This window comes from Lucilia cuprina, chromosome 5, assembly GCF_022045245.1.
Source record: "Lucilia cuprina isolate Lc7/37 chromosome 5, ASM2204524v1, whole genome shotgun sequence".
NCBI lineage: Eukaryota > Metazoa > Arthropoda > Insecta > Diptera > Calliphoridae > Lucilia > Lucilia cuprina.
The window spans coordinates 3542354-3554159 of NC_060953.1; the positions used below are offsets into that span (position 1 = coordinate 3542354).

General features: G+C 28.4%; 1 protein-coding gene across 1 annotated transcript in view; it reads right to left on the reverse strand.

Annotated features, from left to right (window-relative positions):
* LOC111685587 (pyroglutamyl-peptidase 1) overlaps positions 1-11806 on the reverse strand; it is a 64434-nt gene that overhangs the window by 42843 nt on the left and 9785 nt on the right. The gene's annotated exons all lie outside the window — the stretch shown is intronic.

The window sequence follows — 11806 nt, forward strand, 5'->3', positions numbered from 1 at the left end:
AATTTTATTTATAATTTTCTTTTAGTTCTATTTTGAATTTTTATGTTTTTAAGTTAAATTGATTTGAGAAAAATTAAAAAAAAAAAAACACAAAATATTAAAAATAATAAAGTTTGAAGAAAAAAAAATAAAAATTAACAAGAGTTTTATTTATAAGAAACAAAAATAACTGTTGTTTTTAGAGACAACATAATATTAAACAACGAAAGACAATATTAAACCTGAAATTATGACTAACGCTGAACTACATAAAGGTATATAATTAAGGTCCATGCTGTACTATTTAGATACCAAGTCTAAGGACTAATTTAATGACTAGTTTTAGGATTTGTGACTGTTCTAGAACTAATAATGTAATGATTTAGAATTGATGTAGAACCGATCAAGAGTTGGTTTAAAATTTAATATAGAACTGACTTTAAACTGTAGTAAAACTATTGTAGAAACTGATTTAAAATTGATAGAGAAGTTTTTTTAAGAAATTTTCTAGAACTGTTCTTAAACGTATCTAGAATTGATTTAGAACTGATCATGTGCTGAACTACAATGGTTTTTCGATCAAGAATAATTGTATGGAAATGATATAGAACTATTATAGTATTGATGGAATTGATCTAGAATTGATGAAAAATGATCATAGAACTGATCTAGTATAGTTGTGCAACTAATGAAATGTATCTAGATATGAAGTGATTCAGCATTGATATAGAGTTGTTAACAGAAGTGATTTAGTATTATTGAAAAATTTATCTAGAAGTGATCTAGAACTTAACAAGAACTGATCAACTACCGATCTAGAATTAATTTTGAAGGAATAGATATGAAAATGATCTAGAAAACAGCTAGTAACGATCTAGTATTGCTCTAAAACAGACTACAATTATACCTTTGTATAGAATTGATCTACAACTGATTTTACATTGATCTTAAACTGATATAAGCTAGTTGTGTTCTAAAACTAATCTTAAACTGATCTATAGTAGTTTTACAAGAGATTTAGAATAGTTTTGGAATAGATATAAAAATCAAGATCTAGAAAATAGCTAGTACCGATCTGGTATTGATCTAAAATTGATAAAGAATTGTTGTTGTGGAACTCATTTATAACTTTTATAGAATTGATGGACAACTGATCTTACATTGATCTTAAACTGGTATAAGCTAGTTGTGTTCTCAAACTTAAATATTAAACTGATCTATAATAGTTTTACAAGTGATCTAGAATAGTTATGAAAATGATCTAGAAAACAGTACTAGCTGTACCGATCTAGTATTGATCTAAAATTGATAAAGAATTGTTGTTGTAGAACTCATTTATAACTTTTATAGAATTGATCTACAACTGATCTTACATTGATCTTAAACTGATATAAGCTAAATGTTTTCTAAAACTTAAATCTTAAACTCATCTATAATAGTTTTACAAGTGATCTACAATAGTTATGAAAATAATCTAGAAAACAGCTAATAACGATCTAGTATTGATCTAAAATTGTTTTAGATCAATTTTACAAGTTTTACAAGAGATCTATGATAGTTATCTAATATTGCTCTAAAATAGATATAGAATTGTTGTAGATCACATTTATAACTTTTATAGAATTGATCTACAACTGATCATAGATTTTAATTCAAAAACTATGTTAAAATGATCTATAGACTCTATTTATCCTTTTTTAAAGTGTTATTTATCTACAATCCAATACAACATTATAAACAATGTTTAACTTAAATTCCTCTAAAAAAATATTACAACTATTCACCTAATAATGAGATCAATAATGTGTTTTCTCTTAAGGACATAAAGAATTTAAAATATTTGACCTTGTAAGATCAAAGAAAAACTACTTTTGATGAAAACCGATCGCTGCTACTAACTAAGACAGCGGCCCTAAAATTATTTTACAGAAATTTTTAAAATTTTCCAACGAGTAATTTATAAAATATCATACAAATTAAACAATATTTAAACATTTTTTTTTCAATAAATAGTTCAAAAACTTATACATACATACGCCCTTTTGTAGTATTTTAACAAATAATTATGATTAACAAAAGACAACCTGTTAAACAAATTATTGTAAGTAACAATTCTTAAAGAAAGACAAATAAAAAAGTAAATATTTTTAAACTTGATTTGGTAAACCAAAATTTTGCAAATATATATTGAACTGTATTGAATGGGGGCAGTATGAAAAAGCGGCATTTTGAAAAATCTTCTTTTAAGTTCGGTAATATTTATTTGATCTTTATAATTTTTTTTTTCTTAAAGTTTTTGTTATTGCTGTTTGTTGGGAATGCCAATAATTAAGCTTTTTTTGTAACAAAAAGACGCTGGGTTTTAATTTTACAAAACTAAATACATTAAAGGACTTTGCAATGAATTCAATTACACATAATTTGTGTGTATGTGTGTAGGAAATTGTTTTTAAAAATTTTGCACTTGATTCCTGTTTCTTAAAAGAAAAAAAAAACACACTCTTAAAGAGTTTCACTAATCATGGCTTTAAAATAATCAATACCAGGTTTTATATTGATAATATGACAATTACCCAAAATTTCAGCTGCTTTAGTTTAAGTTTTTTTTTGCTTTTGTTTCTTAACAAAAAAAAAATCTCGTTCACAGCAAAAACAAAATCTGTTGAACACAAAACTCAGCAATTGCTCAAATTATCTCCAAACCATACATTCAACCAACCATCTTCCTTTTATTACATACAACCAGCAAAAGATCAATGATTTGTTTTATTTTTTTCTCTCTTATTTTCGTCAAGTGCGAATGTATTCATTTGCAGTACGTTTAAATACGTCAACTATTTAACAAATTGATCTTGCAGTAAGATCGATTTTTTTAAAAAAAGCTTCTTTAAAACTCTTTTCTACAATTCAATTCTGTGTGTAAGTTTTTTTTTAATGATCATCGAAAATTTTCACATGTAATTCAAGGACTTGGTTTTATTTTTTTAATTTTTAAAGAGTTGACAAGTTTTAGTTTTTTTAAAGAAGAATCTGTCATACTGTAACAGCTTTTCAAAGCCGACAAAGTAATCGGCAAGCGTTTATTAGCGTATCGAAATTATTTCAAGAGCACGTGATAAAATGTCATATGGGGTTGTGATTGAATATGGGAAAGGTAAAGTTTTTTTTCGATATTTTTATTCACTTTTTAATTTGCACTTTTTACACATTGATCGTTAAATGTGTCAAATACAAAAAATCAGTTCTATAGTAATTCTTCATCAATACTAAAACAGCTTTCAATCAATTCTCTAGCAATTGCAAATCTATTTTGTAACAATTCTAGATTAATAATAAACCAATCCTAGATCTACTACTAGTTTTAAGATCAGTACTACATCACTTTTAGTTTAGTTCTATAACAATTCTAAATTAGTACAAGATCTGTTTTAGATCATATCTAGATCAATTTTTGATCAATTCCAGAATACAACTAAATAATTTCTATACAATTTTAGATCACTTATAGTTCTTTTTACACATACTGTAGATCAGTTCTTGAACAGTTCTAATTTTTATTTCAGCTCTAGAAAAGTTCTACAATGATTCTAGATAAATACCTGATTAGTTCTAAAACAATTTCAATTCAGTTGTACGTTATAACTAAAACACTTTGGCAAAAATTCCATATGATCTATAATAAGATCAATTCCAGATCAGTTTAACATCAATGAGAAATTATAGATTTTTAACATTTGAACAATTGTAGATTAGAACAAGATCACTTCAACAATCAGATCTAGAACATTACAAGATCGGTGATATATCATCTCTAGATCTAGATATATCATCTCAAGATCTTAGTATCAAAAAGTACTGATGTGATATATCAACTCTAGATTAATTCTAGAAATTATAATTCAGTTCTAGAATAGTACTAGATCGATAATGTGTCATCTTTAGATCAATTATATATCAGTTTTATATGAATATTAAATAACTTCTACAATAATTCTAGTGTAGTTCTAGAACAGTACGAGATCGGTAATATATCATCTCTAGATCGATTCTAGATCAGTTTTAGAAGAGTTTTTGATCAGTCCTAGATCAATATTAGAACAATTCTAGACAATTCTTAAACCGTTCTACTACAATACTTCATAAAGATATTTCTATAACATCAATAAAGTCTATTCCAGATCAGTTCTATAAAAGTAGTAGATCTATTCTATATCATCTCTAGATCAATTCTTAATCAGTTGTACAACAATTCTAAATCATTACTTCAACAGTTGTAAATAAAAAAAGGATCATCTACCTTAAAATCAAGTTCACTTTTAGGATCGTCTTTCAGAATACTGTTCCTATTGAATTGAAGATCACTAGTAGATCAGTTTTATAAATTGTAAATAAAGCCTTGATTCATTCAAAAAACATTCTAGATTAGTACTAGACCAGTTCTATAAGAAAACAAAACAGCTCTACCCTACTGTCATTATCACATTTCTAATTCGGTTCTAAATAAGTTGCAGATCACTAGGTACAACGGTTTTATGTCAATACTATGTAAATTCTAAATTAAGTCTACATGTTTTTTAGAAAAGTTCTAGATCAGTACTAGACCAGTTTTACAACAATTACAGATCAGTATCTGATCAGTTTTGTTACATTTTAGATCAATTCTACAATAATTCTAGATCAGTTGTATACCATCTCTAGATCAGTTTTACAACAATTCACGATAGTATTTCATTAGTTATAAACAAAACAGATAATCTACCTTAACGTCATGATCACTTTTAAGATCGTGTTTTATAAATCTGCTCTAATTAAGATATAGATCACTAGAAGATTAGGTTTACGTCTAAACTAGATCAATTCTAAATACAGTGTTTAGTCGAGAAAAGTCCTAGATCAGTACTAGATCAATTTAGATCAGTACTTGTTCAGTATTGGCCTATTTTATATCAATACTAGAAGAATTCTAGATCCGTTTTACAACAATTTCAGTTTTTCATTCTATTCATATAGAAATTATAGAACTAGTCCTAAACATTACTATATCAATTATAGATCACTTTTAATAGAAGATATCTTACTCAATCCTTTAATTACTTTTAATACAATTAAAAAACACCTTTTTTTCTAAAATATCAATCCCAAAAACTTACAAAAAGGACATTTACAAATTCGTTTAAAAAACAATTGATTTGAAACTAAAACAATTTATGGGAATCTAAAACAACCTGTTTCTTTAACAACCTCAACTGATCAAGACTTTATTAGAATTCTTGACAAGTGTAAAATCCAAACCATTATATAAGAAAACATAAATTTGTCACAAAATCTAAAACAATTCAAATACTTTCTTAATGCTTAAACAATTGTTTAGGAATTCAGAACAAATGAGAAAATAATACTTAATAAGAAAAAAAGGAATTTTTATGCTCAATCTATTGCCAACAAAGACACAATGTGATACCTTTATTATAAACAAAAAGAAAACAACCTGTGTTTTTAAAAAGAGAGCAAATGATGATCGTTAAATCCAGACAATGAGGAAAAAAAATTGGTGAAAAAAATAATGGTTGAAAAGATCACAAGGGGAAGAAAACGCAACACTTCATACTGAAGAAGCATTAAAATTGGGTCAATGCAAGGAAACTATATATAAAAACTGAAAACTAAAAATAACAAAAACAACAACAACAACAATATTAAAAACAATAATACCCTTAGTTAGACCAGATTACTGCTGGTTTGTATGAGTGTGTGTAACGATCGAGAGGAGTGTTGTGTGACAGGTGCAGTGGTAACAGCAGCCAAAAAGTGAAGAACTATAAGAAAAAAATCGACTTAAATGTTTTTTTTGGACAGATTTTTTTTGGCCTTTGGCTGTGTTTGTTGCACAGGTAAGGTTTTTTTGTGGCATGTTTTGATATACATTGTTAAAAAAACTTTGATTTTTTCTTACTGCCTTTAAAGAAATTCCTATGAAAATCCAGTAAGTGTAATTCCTTTGAGATTATGGTTTATGCATTTTTTTATAGTTTGTTTCAGTAAATCTGTTAATAACACTTGCAAATGTGTTTAAAATTTGATTGAGCGTAATATTAGAACACCAAACTAACATCATACATATAGAATAGTATTACAGGAAACATTGTTTTAAGATTTGCGGTCAGGATTTTAGGGATTAGCAAACAAAATCTTGTTGTGTAATAATTGTCTTTAATTTTAAGGTGGTAATGTGTTTTACTATTGTTCTTTTTGTTTTAGTATAATAGGTGTAAACAGAACAGATCTTTCAACTTAAGATTATGATCATGATTGTGTTTCATAATTTTGTTCTAACTGAATTGCAGATCAGTAGACGATCAGTTGTTAATAAAGTTAATAGAGTTATTCTAAAATAGTACTAGACCAGTTCTAAAACTATTGCAAAGAATGATCAATACAAGATCAGTTCTATATTATTCTAAGATCATCTATAGATCAGTTCTACAACAATCTTAGATCAGTCCCTAATTTAATTTAAAGTAATTCTTGATGCATTTTACAATACTTGAAGATAAACATAAACTTGATCGGTTCTAAAACAATCATATATCAATATTTGATCAGTTTTAGATCAATTCTACAATAATTTTAAATCAGAACAGATCTTCCAACTTAAAATTATTATTATGATCGTGTTTTATAATACTATTCTAGTTGAGTTGAAGATCAGAAGTCGATCAATTCCTTATCAGGTCTAGATGCATTCTAAAATAGTACTAGACTAATTCAAATCTATTCCAGATCGCTACCTGAAAAGTTTTGCCTCATTAAAGATCACTACAAGATCAGTTCTATAATTATTGAAGATCAGTTCTATATTATTTCAAGATCAGCACCTGAATAGTTTTGCCCCATTAAAGATCACTACAATATCAATTCTATAATTATTCAAAATCAGTTCTATATTATTTCAAGATCATCTCTAGATCAGTTCCACAACAATCTTAGATCAGTTCTTAATCTAATTGAAACTAATTCTTGATGAATTCTAAAATAAATTAGTTTTAAAATGGTTCTAAACTATTATAGATCAGTTTCACAACAATTTTACAACAATTCTAGATCAGTTAGTTAACATAAATAGATTCGTTCTAGATCATTTTTCATGTTCTATAGCGTTTGTACATTAGATTGTTCGGTCAAATCGGTATTAGATCTACCCCAACTCTAGATCATTTATTTCGTTACCAGATCAGTCTATTCAATCTTATAAAAGTATTAGATCAGTTTTACAAAAAACCTAAATCATTAAGAGATCAGTTCTGGAACTATAAGTGAACAGTTTTGTAATAAACTAGATTATTGACATAATATCACTAGATATCGGTTCTACAACAAATCTAAATCATTACTAGATCAGTTCTGAAACTATAACTGATCAGTTTTGCAACAAAATAGATTATTAACATAATATTACTAGATATCAGTTCTACAACAAATCTAGATCATTAATAAATGAGTTCAGGAACTATATATACCTAATCAATTTTGCAATAAACTAGTTGATTGACATCAGTTCTAAATTAGTATAAGATCAGTTCTCTAAAATTTACAGCTCAGTTCCAGTTCAATTCAATTTTTGCTCAATAAATTATTTTCTCGCTTAAAAATATATATAAGATTTGAACCTGTAGTAGACTGCTTGACATCCTATAAACCGGCATACTGATTAGACCAACTTTTTAAGTCAATGTCAGCGACAAAATATTTGTCATCAATAAACAAATCTTCTTTACTAGCACTCTTAAGGACATTGTATTTAAGTTTCTGTTTCTTATAATTTATAGTAGATCCTTAAATATTTAAGTAGATCATTTGATGGTGTTGGTAATGGACGAACAAACATTCAAGTTAACGAAAAAAAAACTAAAAATAAAACGGCAAGCTGCTGTAATTTTCATTACAAAAGCCGCTATAAGAGCAAATATTGTAGCATGTGTTTTATTAAACGTTGTTCGAGGATTGTTTTTTCTACACCTTTTTTGCTGTTGTGTTGCTCAAGAATGAATACCTCAAGTTAATGAAACCGGCTGCAGTTTTTGTTTTTCTTGAGCTACTTTATATGTATGTGTAGTAAAGGGCCAAAAGCAAGCTCATGGCTCAAGAAAGAAAAAAATGCAGTTAGTAGGGTTTTGTGAGCCATTTAGGTTTAAAGGAAGCCTGCTGACGTTTGTTAAAGTATTTTGCTACAGCAGACTGGTTTACAGGATTCATTTAGGACAACGGCACATCCACACTATACACACAGACATATACGTCAGAAAAAAATATTAACGAAAAAAAAAACTAAATACTACAGCAGGTGCTTATTTAAAAATTTGTATTTTTTTCATCTTGTCTGTTAACCAAGATTGCAGCAGGGTTCTTCTCGTTAATAAGAAATCTTTTTGCATTTTGTTTTTTCTTATTGCTCCTTTTAACTGCCTGGTTGCTAAGGGATGCCTCAACAAAACCTAAAGAGTCATAATAACAACAAAAAGGATATAAAATCGCTGTCTATATTGAGTTTAAGGCTCATCGTTATTACAGCACCCGATTACATTTTTACAGGTGCCTTTAACAACAAACGTTGTTGTTGCTTTTCGTTGATTTTTGTGTCAGTCTGTCTGCGAGAGCACAGCAGCATCCTTTTTGTTTTAAGATCATTATGTTAATCATTATGAAGTTGCTCATCTTTATCGTTTTCATTCAAAGCGGCACTTGTTGTAATGTGTATTTTGAGACAACAATTTGAAATTAAAGGGTGTTTCTATTGGGAAAGTTATTTGGGATCTGATATAGTTCAGTTCTAGTTCAGTTCAAGTTCAGTTCTAGTTCAGTTCTAGTTCAGTTCTAGTTCAGATCTAGTTCAGTTCTAGTTCAGTTCTAGTTCAGTTCTAGTTCAGTTCTAGTTCAGTTCTAGTTCAGTTCTAGTTCAGTTCTAGTTCAGTTCTAGTTCAGTTCTAGTTCAGTTCTAGTTCAGTTCTAGTTCAGTTTATATTAGTGTAGATCAGTTCTAGTTCAATTACTACATTATCAAAATTTTTAACTTTATAATAAATCCATTTACTATCAATTTTAAAGAAAAAGTCAAAGGTTATTAACCGTTTCAAACAAAAAATTAACCCCCTCTTTTAAAAAATTTCAAAATAAAGACAGCACCTGAACCCACATAATTTGTCAAATAACTAGAATTAACAGACTTTTTTGAAACAACAGAATTAAACAACGTTAGTTCGTTTTTTACCGGCTGGCCACGAATATTAGCGATTTATGTTTAACACAGTAAAAACAAAATTAGAAACTAAAAAACTGAAGGATGAAGAAAATAATAAACACTTGGAAAAGGAAAACCCGCTTAAAAGATTAGAATTTATGAAAGTCATTGTATAGGGCTTTTTCAGCTCTTTATTTTTACACTACACATAAATTATATTACATATCCTGGCATTCCAAAGATATTTTTGAACGTGTGTTTTTCTCCTAAAGGATCTACAAAATTGATAATTGAAAAGTAGAAGTAAAAAAAAGGAAAAATAAACTGGCGGTATATTGAATATGCAGGTGATTTTTTAAGTGTCTGTGACTTTAGCTATTAATAAAAATTGAAATAGTTTCCAATGAATTAAAATAAACAAAACAACATCAAAATTTCAACAACAACACAAAAAATAACCAACCCCATGTAGACCAGTTCATCAACACTACTTGCAAAAGAAGTTTTTTTTAGTTAAAAGTCAAAAAGACATGCTCCTCAGAATCTTGAATGCAGGGCTATTGAAAAAAATGATGTCTTAGGTCAGGAATTGTATGCCTCTTTTTGTTGAATGTGTGTTTTTGTTTTAGTTTTTATTTTTTTTTTGGTGCTTGATTAAAGTTAAAGTAAACAGGCGCACCTTTTACATCGTATATACACACACATCTACATGCCGCAAAACCCTGCAACATCATTATCATCTTTTGTCAGCCTCAATAGCAGTGGCAGAGTCAGCAGCACAATGTCATAAAATTGAGTAGCATCGTATAAAAGTAAATGTAACAAAAGCTACATGATACACAAACAACAACAAAAAACCTCGTACACACATTGAGAATCAGAGGAACGGACGGACAGGCAATCAGTCCAACAAGCAGGTGAAGTGCTTTAAATACAGGGTTTGTGCAAAAGAAGTGACCTTTTGGGAAAATAAATAATGTATCAGAGAAGAGCAGAACTAGAACTGAACTGGAACTGAACTAGAACTAGAACTGAACTAGAACTGAACTAGAACTGAACTAGAACTGAACTAGAACTGAACTAGAACTGAACTAGAACTGAACTAGAACTGAACTAGAACTGAACTAGAACTGAACTAGAACTGAACTAGAACTGAACTAGAACTGAACTAGAACTGAACTAGAACTGAACTAGAACTGAACTAGAACTGAACTAGAACTGAACTAGAACAGAACTAGTACTGAACTAGTACTGAACTAGAACTGAACTAGAACTGAACTAGAACTGAACTAGAACAGAACTAGAACTGAACTATTGAATAAGTTGAATAACCGTAAAAACCTTTAAATATTCTGTTAAATGCAATAATTTTTTCGGCATTAATTTGATCAACAATAACATAAATAACAGTTTTGTTATCCTTGTTAAGTAACATTTTGCCTAATTGATTCCTCTTATTTAAAATTCCCATACGATAAAAAGTTTAATGAACTTAGACAACTTTTAAAAAACATATTTCCAATTTTCAGGTATTTATGCTCAATTATTTTTTTCATTAATCCCATAAATATGTTCGTTTTTATTCTTAATCCTTAAAATGTAGCAGTTTCTGTTGTATTCCTTTTAAAGTTGAATAAACTTCGATCAAAATAAAGATCTTTAAACTTAGATCGTTTTACTCAATTAAAAGACTCTAAAGCTATAAATATCCTTTTGTAAAAAGGTGATCAAACTTATTTTTAGGTTTATTGAACTTAGAATTGAAACAACGGTAATTGAAATAAATAAGTCAACATATAAATGGGTACAAGTAAATATTTGCTGGAAAAAAATCCTCTTGCTGTTTTATTTATACTACGTATTAGCTTTAAGGGTTTTTAGCATTTGAAACCCCTATATTTTTGCACCAGCAACAGGTCTTTGACATCTTTTAGCTAAATACAAAAGAAAATGTATTCAGTTTTGTGATAAAATACGAATATTTCATACGGTTAGGTTCAATAAACCTTAGATTTTCAAATGTATCTAAAACTAAAAACAGCTAATCGTTTGACAACCCAAGAAGAAATATCTTTTTTTTGACAAACTTTTTTCTTTGTGTTTGCATTTAAGTTTGCAAGCCATAATTGCCAAAGGATCTGGTGTCAGTTTTGACTCAGGCTCCCTTATGTTGTGAGGACTCTTTTTGTATTTATTTGACTTGTGTCGCTCGTTTGTTTGTTTGGTGTTGCTGCTACATATTGTGTTAAGGGTTTAATGTAATATATACAGACAAAAAACTGAAGGGACAAAGATAGAATGAGAAATAAATCCCCTTGTTCCTTAAGTGTATAAATAAACGACTTGTGAGGCTTAAACAAACTCACTTATGTACACAAGTACAAACACATGTAATAATTTGCAGCAAGGAACCAAGGATCATTGAAACAACGTACGGGAATTCTAACTGAACTAGAACTGAAGTGGAACTAAACTAGAACTGATCTAGAACTGAACTACAACTGAACTAGAACTGAACTAGAACTTAACTAGAACTGAACTAGAACTGAACTAGAACTGAACTAGAACTGAACTAGAACTGAACTAGAACTG